The sequence below is a fragment of the Parambassis ranga genome, chromosome 17 (genome assembly GCF_900634625.1).
Source record: "Parambassis ranga chromosome 17, fParRan2.1, whole genome shotgun sequence".
Taxonomy (NCBI): Eukaryota; Metazoa; Chordata; class Actinopteri; family Ambassidae; genus Parambassis; species Parambassis ranga.
In genome coordinates, this window is record NC_041037.1 from 17,398 (window position 1) to 27,762 (window position 10,365).

The 10,365-nt window shown below is 47.7% G+C and overlaps 1 long non-coding RNA gene across 1 annotated transcript; it reads right to left on the reverse strand.

The window, feature by feature from the left end:
* Positions 1-375: 375 nt before the first annotated feature.
* Positions 376-5,304, reverse strand: LOC114449923 (uncharacterized). The gene is made up of 4 exons (XR_003672021.1): positions 5,250-5,304; positions 4,235-4,270; positions 592-846; positions 376-521 (listed from the first exon to the last, which is right to left on the reverse strand). It is a non-coding gene; the product is annotated as an uncharacterized LOC114449923 (long non-coding RNA).
* Positions 5,305-10,365: the final 5,061 nt, after the last annotated feature.

Sequence of the window (10,365 nt, forward strand, 5' to 3'; positions counted from 1 at the left end):
CCGAGCAGAGTCTTCAGGTTGGTGTGTCCTACCATCGGCAGTGAAGCAGCCAGGAAACATCCACTCACCTTGTTGAGTTCAATCCACTGCAACGTCTCCCAGAAAGCACCAAGGAAGGCCTTCAAGGCCTGAAGAGGGAAAATCAGACGTGATGACACAATTTACAACTAAATTCAACTTTAAAAAAAACACTTCATGACTTCATTGTAAATTCACAAGCAGGCAGCGCCCGTCCTCAGAGCCTGGATCCTCTGCAGTCTGTGCATTGTTCCTGAGCGCCATGTGCTCTGATTATCACTGCTTTCAGCTGTGTGTCTTAAACTGTCTCCTGTTCACCACTACATGGAGACAAACTTTGTTAGTTTGGAAGCATTAACTTCACAATGATATTTATGAAGCGTTTGAATGTAACACTTATTGTTGAACACAGACAATAATGCTTCCCTTTTATCTCAGCGACTCTGTAATGAAGTCCAGATGATCTGCAGCCATTCACAGGGTGGAAGCACCTGCTCTGGCTTCTAAAGACAAAACAACATTCATCAACTTGTGTCTTCATCTTCACTGTAAACTCAAACAAGCCAACAGCACCTGCTGCAGCTCCTCGCTGTGCGCCATGTGCCCGCCAGCAGCAGGCCGCTGCCTCTGCTTCCAGGCCTTTCTGTGGAACCAGGCCTTCTCTCTTCTCCTTCGGTCGAACCAGGGCCCTTTCTCTAATCTTTCGGTGGATGTTACACCACCAGTACATCAGACCAAGCAGCTGAACTTCCACACCTGCTTCAGGTTGTCTCCAAAATGGCGCCAATGTGCTGCCAACTTATCACTTCCTGAGAACTTCTTCTTCTTCTGTTTAATGGAGAGTGACAACCAATGTTTGAGGTGCATTACCGCCACCTACTGTCCCTCTCACCGATCCTTTAAACATGAAAACCCAAAAAACCTCCTAAACACTAACTGTGTTTTTATATATTTATTTATTTAGTCAAATGTCCACAGGATGTTGTTTTTGTTTGGCTTCATCAATCACACAATTAACTTACATATAAACAATATATAAATGACCAGTAGAAGCCCACAGTTTCTGGCTAATGACTGAGAACAAGAGCAGACATGAACATTATTTTTGTAGTCTTTAACCCTTTAACACCACCCTCAATAGTTGATGAAACGCCTGTCAAAGGCATACCCAAATTAAACTACAAGCTGTTTGTGAGCCCTTAGGAGTATGTGCAAAAGCTTGGTCTCATTGTGAAGGTAACACTTTTTTGTAAAAAAAGGCTGCTTGACAACTGGAGCATGGTGATGTTGATTAGATGACAATATAGTGACACAGGCTGAAGTCTTACCTATTCCCAGTTAAAAGTAGATAGTAATTGGACAAGAAATGACCATTTGGGACAGGTTTTTCTGTAGGTATTCCCAGGCGCTCTCCAAAGTGTCCATTTGGAGACTCCAAATGGACACTTTGGCACCAAAGTGCATAACTCTGGAATGCTTCAACATACAGACATCAATGAGAGCTCTAATGAAAGGTGCCACTTAGAGGAACCTCATTCCATATTCAGATTCACTATTAGTATGATTGAAATAATGTTAGTGAAGCAAAAACACATTGAATGCTCATTATTCTACTAAAACTGAAATTGTGCATCACAAGAAAAGACTCAGAACAAGAGATATGGTCAAAAACAACACCTTTATCTAAACAAATACCCAAACTACTTACAGCAAACTGTTTACATGTTTACAATTCCACAGGTTTCACAGCCACATGTTGTTCTCAGTATGCCACTGTTACAGTCACGGGCTGCTACAAAGCACAGCTAGAAAGCTTGATGGGTGTCTTACTGTCACCAGAGATGTAGACTGGCTTGTGATGTTGTACACTGGGAGTAGGAGGCTGCTCTGGCTCTGGTGCTTGGCTCCCACTCTGTATCTGAATCAGTTTGCCTAAAATGCAAAAAATAAGGTTTTCATTCACAGAACAACTGTATCTGCATTCATTGTTCACCTCACAAATCAATAGTAAAAGTGCACACCACACAGGTAAACAAAATAGAACAGTGTTTGCCTAAAATGCAAAAAATATATATAAAACAAAATAACTATAGATGTATGTATGGTTGTATGTATATATCAGATATTCATTCACAGAACAACTGTAGCTGTATTCATTGTTCACCTCACAAATCAGTCCTCCACAACTACTTTTGGAGGAATAGTAAAAGCACACACCTCCCCCACACAGGTAAACAGAACAAAGGACCCACACAGGTAAATGAAATAGAACACAGTGTTTGCCTAAAAATGCACAAAATATATATAAAACAAAATAACTATAGATGTATGTATGGTTGTATGTATATATCAGATATTCATTCACAGAACAACTGTAGCTGTATTCATTGTTCACCTCACAAATCAGTCCTCCACAACTACTTTTGGAGGAATAGTAAAAGCGCACACCTCCCCCACACAGGTAAACAAAACAAAGGACACAACACTGTATTCACTAATTCTTTGAAACGTCTACATTCTATTTATAAAACTGCAACATGTATAAAAGTTACACTTACTTGTCATGGACAATATCTTCTCCTTCAATGAACATGTCCTCCTCCACCGAGTCAACAGACGACACATAACTTTGCGCATCCGACACATCCTCGTCAGAAAAGTCGCTTTCCCGTCTCGTACACTCTTCAATAACTTCTTCAACAGTGTAATTCTTCTTTTCCATGCGTTTCGCCATCTCTCTGGTCACTGGAAATACCACTGGAATGGAGATATACGCTCACTCTCACTATTACGCATTTACGCATGGACAGCCGGCATCCATTGTTCATGTTTACGCTTAGGCCTGTAGCCCACCCTCCTTCCACAACCCCTTCATGTGGGACATCCCCGTGACGGAAATCTTATTGGCTATACGTCCATTGCATCAGATTCAGCGTCAAATATAATGGGCTGAAAATACAAGCGTAAGAGTGGGGGGAGGTGCTTCGCTCGATATAGTCGCTCATTGGATTCTTTTGGCTAGGGACAGGCCCTCGATCCTTTTGTATGGTCAAACGAGCTGTCAATCAATAGAGTAGGGAAGTGGCTTTCCAACGAGGTGTAGGTTGTCAACAAAGAGCACAAAATGGCTGCGCCCAGACGGAGATATTGCAGTGAAAACATGAACCGTCCCGTCCTCGGGCCGCGTGTATACAAAAGGTTAAGTTTGACCTCTTTGCTTTACATTAGCAGATCAGCTAGTGCTGCAAATAGTAGCAGTGTCAGTGTACGACGTAGCTCCATTCACACACAGCAGCTGTTTGTGGACTCGTATTCCAGCTAGCCGGCTAGTCACTAGGTTCTACAGTACAGTCTTATGATTTTTCTGTGGTTGCGTTACAGTGCCACTACAGCAATTTCATAGGAATCAAACCTGGCTCTTAAAGCACTCCCTTAACCACCTGAGCCACTCAGGCATTTGGACCTCCCCTCAGTGAACCTTTCACTCTTTACTTGGAGTGTTTCACTAGAAAAAAGGAACTGGAACTGAACCCAGTCCCACAGAACAACACACCACTCACTTAACCCTCTGAGCCATTCTTTCAGATGTATGCACATTTTCTCCACTCACTTTTCACTCTTCACTTTGACTGTTCACAAAATAAAAAATGCAAGAATTAAACCCAGGTCCTTCAGGTCCTTCCTTGGCCCAGCCAACTCTCTGAGCCACTCTCTCAGACACAAAACTGCCTAAACCTGAGGCCTTCAAAAATTAAAATGCCTACTTAAGCAGTTCTCTCTGACTCTTGGGCGCTTTCTTGGCTTGGCTTTCAGTCTTCTCTTACAATGTTGAACTAAGACACTGGTTTGACAAATGTGCAGAGCTGGTAAACGAAATTTGCAATGCAAAGCAACCCGGACCAGGCCAACTACACTGTCCTGCAAAAAGACAAAATGGCAGAGGAGAAGTCTTTCCTAGAAGAGGAAAGACACGGGGACTCCCCATCTCTGGGCAGTTTAATTAGGACTGAAGTCAAACAAAGACTTCACATAGACTTGGTCGACATTTCACAAAACAATAATCCACACGAACAAAACACGGTGGCTTTTCATAAAGTTCATGTAGACAGCAGCGTCACCACAACAGCTGCACTGGACACGGAGCATATGTTGATGTGCAAAGATTTGTGCACACACACACACACACATCAACATAGTTCAGATAAATGTGACTTACCCTGTGTATTTCCTGCTTCTTTTCTGGAAGTGACACCTACAACAGAGCAAGGCAAACGTTCTCCACATGACATTGTCCAAATGGTCTAAACTCCCCAAGCCTACTCACTGTTAGTCTTATTAACAGCCTTTTTAAATTCAAAGTGACGTTTCACCTGCACATGAGGCTCCATGCCACAAACAGCAGTCCATGAAAAAGTTGTTTTCAGGGCAGCAAACTGTTGCCGAGCGGTTCAGTGTGTTTCTACAAAGCAGTCGATTCTATAGTATGAACTCTGGAGTGGTATGTATCAGGGCAGGGGTGCAGGGGAGGGAAGAGAGAAAGTGGTGGAGGCTCAAGGGGGATGAATGCTCCGTATTTGACCAAAACCAGAAGCCAGCCAAAAGTTAGAAGCCACTAACAATGGCAGCTCATACCTTGTACAGATCCTTAACATGGAGGCGGGGAAGCTTTCATTGAGTGGGTACATGACAAGATGGTGGCTTTAGGAGTTTACCGAGACACACTTAGCTACACATTTACGCTCTCATGGGAACAAACTATTGTCTATTGTCTGTCACTAGGGGTTTCCAGGCTCTGGTGTCTGGTGTCAGAACCTGCTCACCGGACCAGTAGTTTACTCCCTCGGTGTCGCCACCAGCAGTGGCCGACCATCTCTAGCAGCTTAGCAGTGCTCAGCTACAGGGCACGACGTCAGGGCAGAGAGGGAACGTCATGGATCATGTGACCGACCAACGTAGATCTAAGTTATTATTATATCGGTCCATTTACTATTATTTTGGGCCACACAGACTGACTGTGACTACAAAGTAACTTCTCATTAGTCTGACCCTGCAGGCCGTGCTCGGCCTCCATGTCTGATCTTCTGAAAAAGGCACTGTAGCATCCCATATGCTCCTAGAGCATTAACCGCTGCAATCAACCAAATTCCCTACACTGGACCTGCAACGCCGACAGTAAACTGGAAAAAGGACGCATGACAAAAATTGTCTTAAGACAGCAAAATACACCTTACCACAACCGATTGGACGGCCCCTCCAATTTGGCAGGTGGTGAATGCAGGAGAAGAGAAGAGGCTGCAGTGCAGGATCAATCAACACAGCGCCACCCTGATGGAAACCTGCAACCATAGTGGAACAAACACACAACAAGCATTAGGCCCTGTGGCCGTCACACTCTCCCTCCTGGAGCTCCAGCACAGTACCAGGGGCACGAAAAAAAAAATAAAATAAAAAAATTATTAAATCCCAGTGCGCTACAGGTACCCCAGAAAAACCCTCCGGGCGCAACAGCTCGGCAGCCAGCTTACCGTCCCTCACCAACGACAACTTCTGCCTCTCTAAATGCAGCTGCGTCCTTGACGGACAGTCGCACTCTAATTCACCCTCCGCCCTGGATGCTGGACAGCCCCGGCAGTGTGAGCAGCCTTCAGAAGGCCAAGATGCTGGACAGCTCCAACACTGTGACTGGGCTGGAAGACATGGGCGCGCGAGCGCCCGTCTTACCGCCGGTGTAAAAAAACCAAGCGAAGCTGATGAATTCAGTGCTTGCCGTAGTCCCGGGAGTGTTAACAAAGAACTCCAACCGCTGGACATCGGCGTAAACAGGGCGTTCAAAGTTAAGTTGCGAGCGGCGTGGGAGCGATGGATGGCAGACAGCGAGCACAGCTTTACTGGGAGGGAGCGCCGCGCGCGATACGCCAGCATATGTGAATGGATTGTGGATGATGCGTGGACTCATGTTTCTGCAGTGACTGTTGTCCGAGCTTTTGTGAAAGCCGGCATAATTTCTGAACAACAATAATAATGATTGCCGATCAGCCAGCCGGCCACGTGTGTGGCTGTGACTCTGACAGCGATGAGAGGGAAGCTGGCAGGTTTGAACTCGCGCAGTTGTTTCCTGTTTATTTTTGTAATAAATATTCTGTAGAAATATTCTGTTTGCCAGACGCGAGAATGCGCTGTGCGCTCTGTGGTTTTCTCTGGGCGCTCTGGACAATCCTCCGCTGGGAGTGGATTTCTTTGCGCACCGGCCGTGGCCCCGGATGCTTCTATATGCGTTTCCTCCTGTCACTAGTGACCAGAAGGGCGCCAATAAGAAATGCTCCTCAGTGGGATTTGGCGTTAGTTTTACGCGCACTAACCAGGGCGCCCTTTGAGCCTCTGGACACAGTTTCACTGAAGTTTGTGTCTTAAAACTGATTTGTTCTCTGGCTTTAACGTCTGCAAAGAGAGTCAGTGATTTATCTGACCTCTCTGCGGCCCCCAGCACAATAAACCCTGCGTGTCTCCTAGAGCATTAACCGCTGCAATCAACCAAATTCGCTACACTGGACCTGCAACGCCGACAGTAAACTGGAAAAAGGACGCATGACAAAAATTGTCTTAAGACAGCAAAATTCACCTTACCACAACCGATTGGACGGCCCCCCCAATTTGGCAGGTGGTGAATGCAGGAGAAGAGAAGAGACTGCAGTGCAGGATCAATCAACACAGCGCCACCCTGATGGAAACCTGCAACCATAGTGGAACAATCACACAACAAGTATTAGGCCCTTCGGCCGTCACACTCTCCCTCCTGGAGCTCCAGCACAGTACCAGGGGCACGAAAAAAAAATAAAATAAAAAAATTATTAAATCCCAGTGCGCTACAGGTACCCCAGAAAAACCCTCCGGGCCGCAACAGCTCGGCAGCCAGCTTACCGTCCCTCACCAAAGACAACTTCTGCCTCTCTAAATGCAGCTGCGTCCTTGACGGACAGCCGCACTCTAATTCACCCTCCGCCCTGGATGCTGGACAGCCCCGGCAGTGTGAGCAGCCTTCAGAAGGCCAAGATGCTGGACAGCTCCGACACTGTGACTGGGCTGGAAGACATGGGCGCGCGAGCGCCCGTCTTACCGCCGGTGTAAAAAAACCAAGCGAAGCTGATGAATTCAGTGCTTGCCGTAGTCCCGGGAGTGTTAACAAAGAACTCCAACCGCTGGACATCGGCGTAAACAGGGCGTTCAAAGTTAAGTTGCGAGCGGCGTGGGAGCGATGGATGGCAGACAGCGAGCACAGCTTTACTGGGAGGGAGCGCCGCGCGCGATACGCCAGCATATGTGAATGGATTGTGGATGATGCGTGGACTCATGTTTCTGCAGTGACTGTTGTCCGAGCTTTTGTGAAAGCCGGCATAATTTCTGAACAACAATAATAATGATTGCCGATCAGCCAGCCGGCCACGTGTGTGGCTGTGACTCTGACAGCGATGAGAGGGAAGCTGGCAGGTTTGAACTCGCGCAGTTGTTTCCTGTTTATTTTTTTATTTTTGTAATAAATATTCTGTAGAAATATTCTGTTTGCCAGACGCGAGAATGCGCTGTGCGCTCTGTGGTTTTCTCTGGGCGCTCTGGACAATCCTCCGCTGGGAGTGGATTTCTTTGCGCACCGGCCGTGGCCCCGGATGCTTCTATATGCGTTTCCTCCTGTCACTAGTGACCAGAAGGGCGCCAATAAGAAATGCTCCTCAGTGGGATTTGGCGTTAGTTTTACGCGCACTAACCAGGGCGCCCTTTGAGCCTCTGGATACAGTTTCACTGAAGTTTGTGTCTTAAAACTGATTTGTTCTCTGGCTTTAACGTCTGCAAAGAGAGTCAGTGATTTATCTGACCTCTCTGCGGCCCCCACCTGCCTCAGGATTCAGGGGGGTGGCAGTTCGGCTGTGTTGCATCCTAATCCGAATTTTACACCTAAGAGCATCACTGGCTCTTTCAGATCCAGGGTGATAACGTCCGATGTTTTTTCCCTCCTCCTCACAGCTCTGATGAGGAGGAGAGGACATCTCATCTCTGTCCGGTGCGCGCGCTGTCCTGCTATGTTGCGCGCACAGCCGCTGTGCGCCGCACGCAGCGTCTGTCTGTGCATTACAGAGTTCAGTTTTGGGGGCCCCAGCCGCTACACACACAGCCACACATATCCCTCTCTAGCCCCGAAACCAGCCTTAAAAAAATACAAACACCAGCACAATAAACCCTGCGTGTCTCCTAGAGCATTAACCGCTGCAATCAACCAAATTCGCTACACTGGACCTGCAACGCCGACAGTAAACTGGAAAAAGGACGCATGACAAAAATTGTCTTAAGACAGCAAAATTCACCTTACCACAACCGATTGGACGGCCCCCCCAATTTGGCAGGTGGTGAATGCAGGAGAAGAGAAGAGACTGCAGTGCAGGATCAATCAACACAGCGCCACCCTGATGGAAACCTGCAACCATAGTGGAACAATCACACAACAAGTATTAGGCCCTTCGGCCGTCACACTCTCCCTCCTGGAGCTCCAGCACAGTACCAGGGGCACGAAAAAAAAATAAAATAAAAAAATTATTAAATCCCAGTGCGCTACCGGTACCCCAGAAAAACCCTCCGGGCGCAACAGCTCGGCAGCCAGCTTACCGTCCCTCACCAAAGACAACTTCTGCCTCTCTAAATGCAGCTGCGTCCTTGACGGACAGCCGCACTCTAATTCACCCTCCGCCCTGGATGCTGGACAGCCCCGGCAGTGTGAGCAGCCTTCAGAAGGCCAAGATGCTGGACAGCTCCGACACTGTGACTGGGCTGGAAGACATGGGCGCGCGAGCGCCCGTCTTACCGCCGGTGTAAAAAAACCAAGCGAAGCTGATGAATTCAGTGCTTGCCGTAGTCCCGGGAGTGTTAACAAAGAACTCCAACCGCTGGACATCGGCGTAAACAGGGCGTTCAAAGTTAAGTTGCGAGCGGCGTGGGAGCGATGGATGGCAGACAGCGAGCACAGCTTTACTGGGAGGGAGCGCCGCGCGCGATACGCCAGCATATATGAATGGATTGTGGATGATGCGTGGACTCATGTTTCTGCAGTGACTGTTGTCCGAGCTTTTGTGAAAGCCGGCATAATTTCTGAACAACAATAATAATGATTGCCGATCAGCCAGCCGGCCACGTGTGTGGCTGTGACTCTGACAGCGATGAGAGGGAAGCTGGCAGGTTTGAACTCGCGCAGTTGTTTCCTGTTTATTTTTGTAATAAATATTCTGTAGAAATATTCTGTTTGCCAGACGCGAGAATGCGCTGTGCGCTCTGTGGTTTTCTCTGGGCGCTCTGGACAATCCTCCGCTGGGAGTGGATTTCTTTGCGCACCGGCCGTGGCCCCGGATGCTTCTATATGCGTTTCCTCCTGTCACTAGTGACCAGAAGGGCGCCAATAAGAAATGCTCCTCAGTGGGATTTGGCGTTAGTTTTACGCGCACTAACCAGGGCGCCCTTTGAGCCTCTGGATACAGTTTCACTGAAGTTTGTGTCTTAAAACTGATTTGTTCTCTGGCTTTAACGTCTGCAAAGAGAGTCAGTGATTTATCTGACCTCTCTGCGGCCCCCACCTGCCTCAGGATTCAGGGGGGTGGCAGTTCGGCTGTGTTGCATCCTAATCCGAATTTTACACCTAAGAGCATCACTGGCTCTTTCAGATCCAGGGTGATAACGTCCGATGTTTTTTCCCTCCTCCTCACAGCTCTGATGAGGAGGAGAGGACATCTCATCTCTGTCCGGTGCGCGCGCTGTCCTGCTATGTTGCGCGCACAGCCGCTGTGCGCCGCACGCAGCGTCTGTCTGTGCATTACAGAGTTCAGTTTTGGGGGCCCCAGCCGCTACACACACAGCCACACATATCCCTCTCTAGCCCCGAAACCAGCCTTAAAAAAATACAAACACCAGCACAATAAACCCTGCGTGTCTCCTAGAGCATTAACCGCTGCAATCAACCAAATTCGCTACACTGGACCTGCAACGCCGACAGTAAACTGGAAAAAGGACGCATGACAAAAATTGTCTTAAGACAGCAAAATTCACCTTACCACAACCGATTGGACGGCCCCCCCAATTTGGCAGGTGGTGAATGCAGGAGAAGAGAAGAGACTGCAGTGCAGGATCAATCAACACAGCGCCACCCTGATGGAAACCTGCAACCATAGTGGAACAATCACACAACAAGTATTAGGCCCTGTGGCCGTCACACTCTCCCTCCTGGAGCTCCAGCACAGTACCAGGGGCACGAAAAAAAAATAAAATAAAAAAATTATTAGATCCCAGTGCGCTACAGGTAGAGGGAGAACGTGA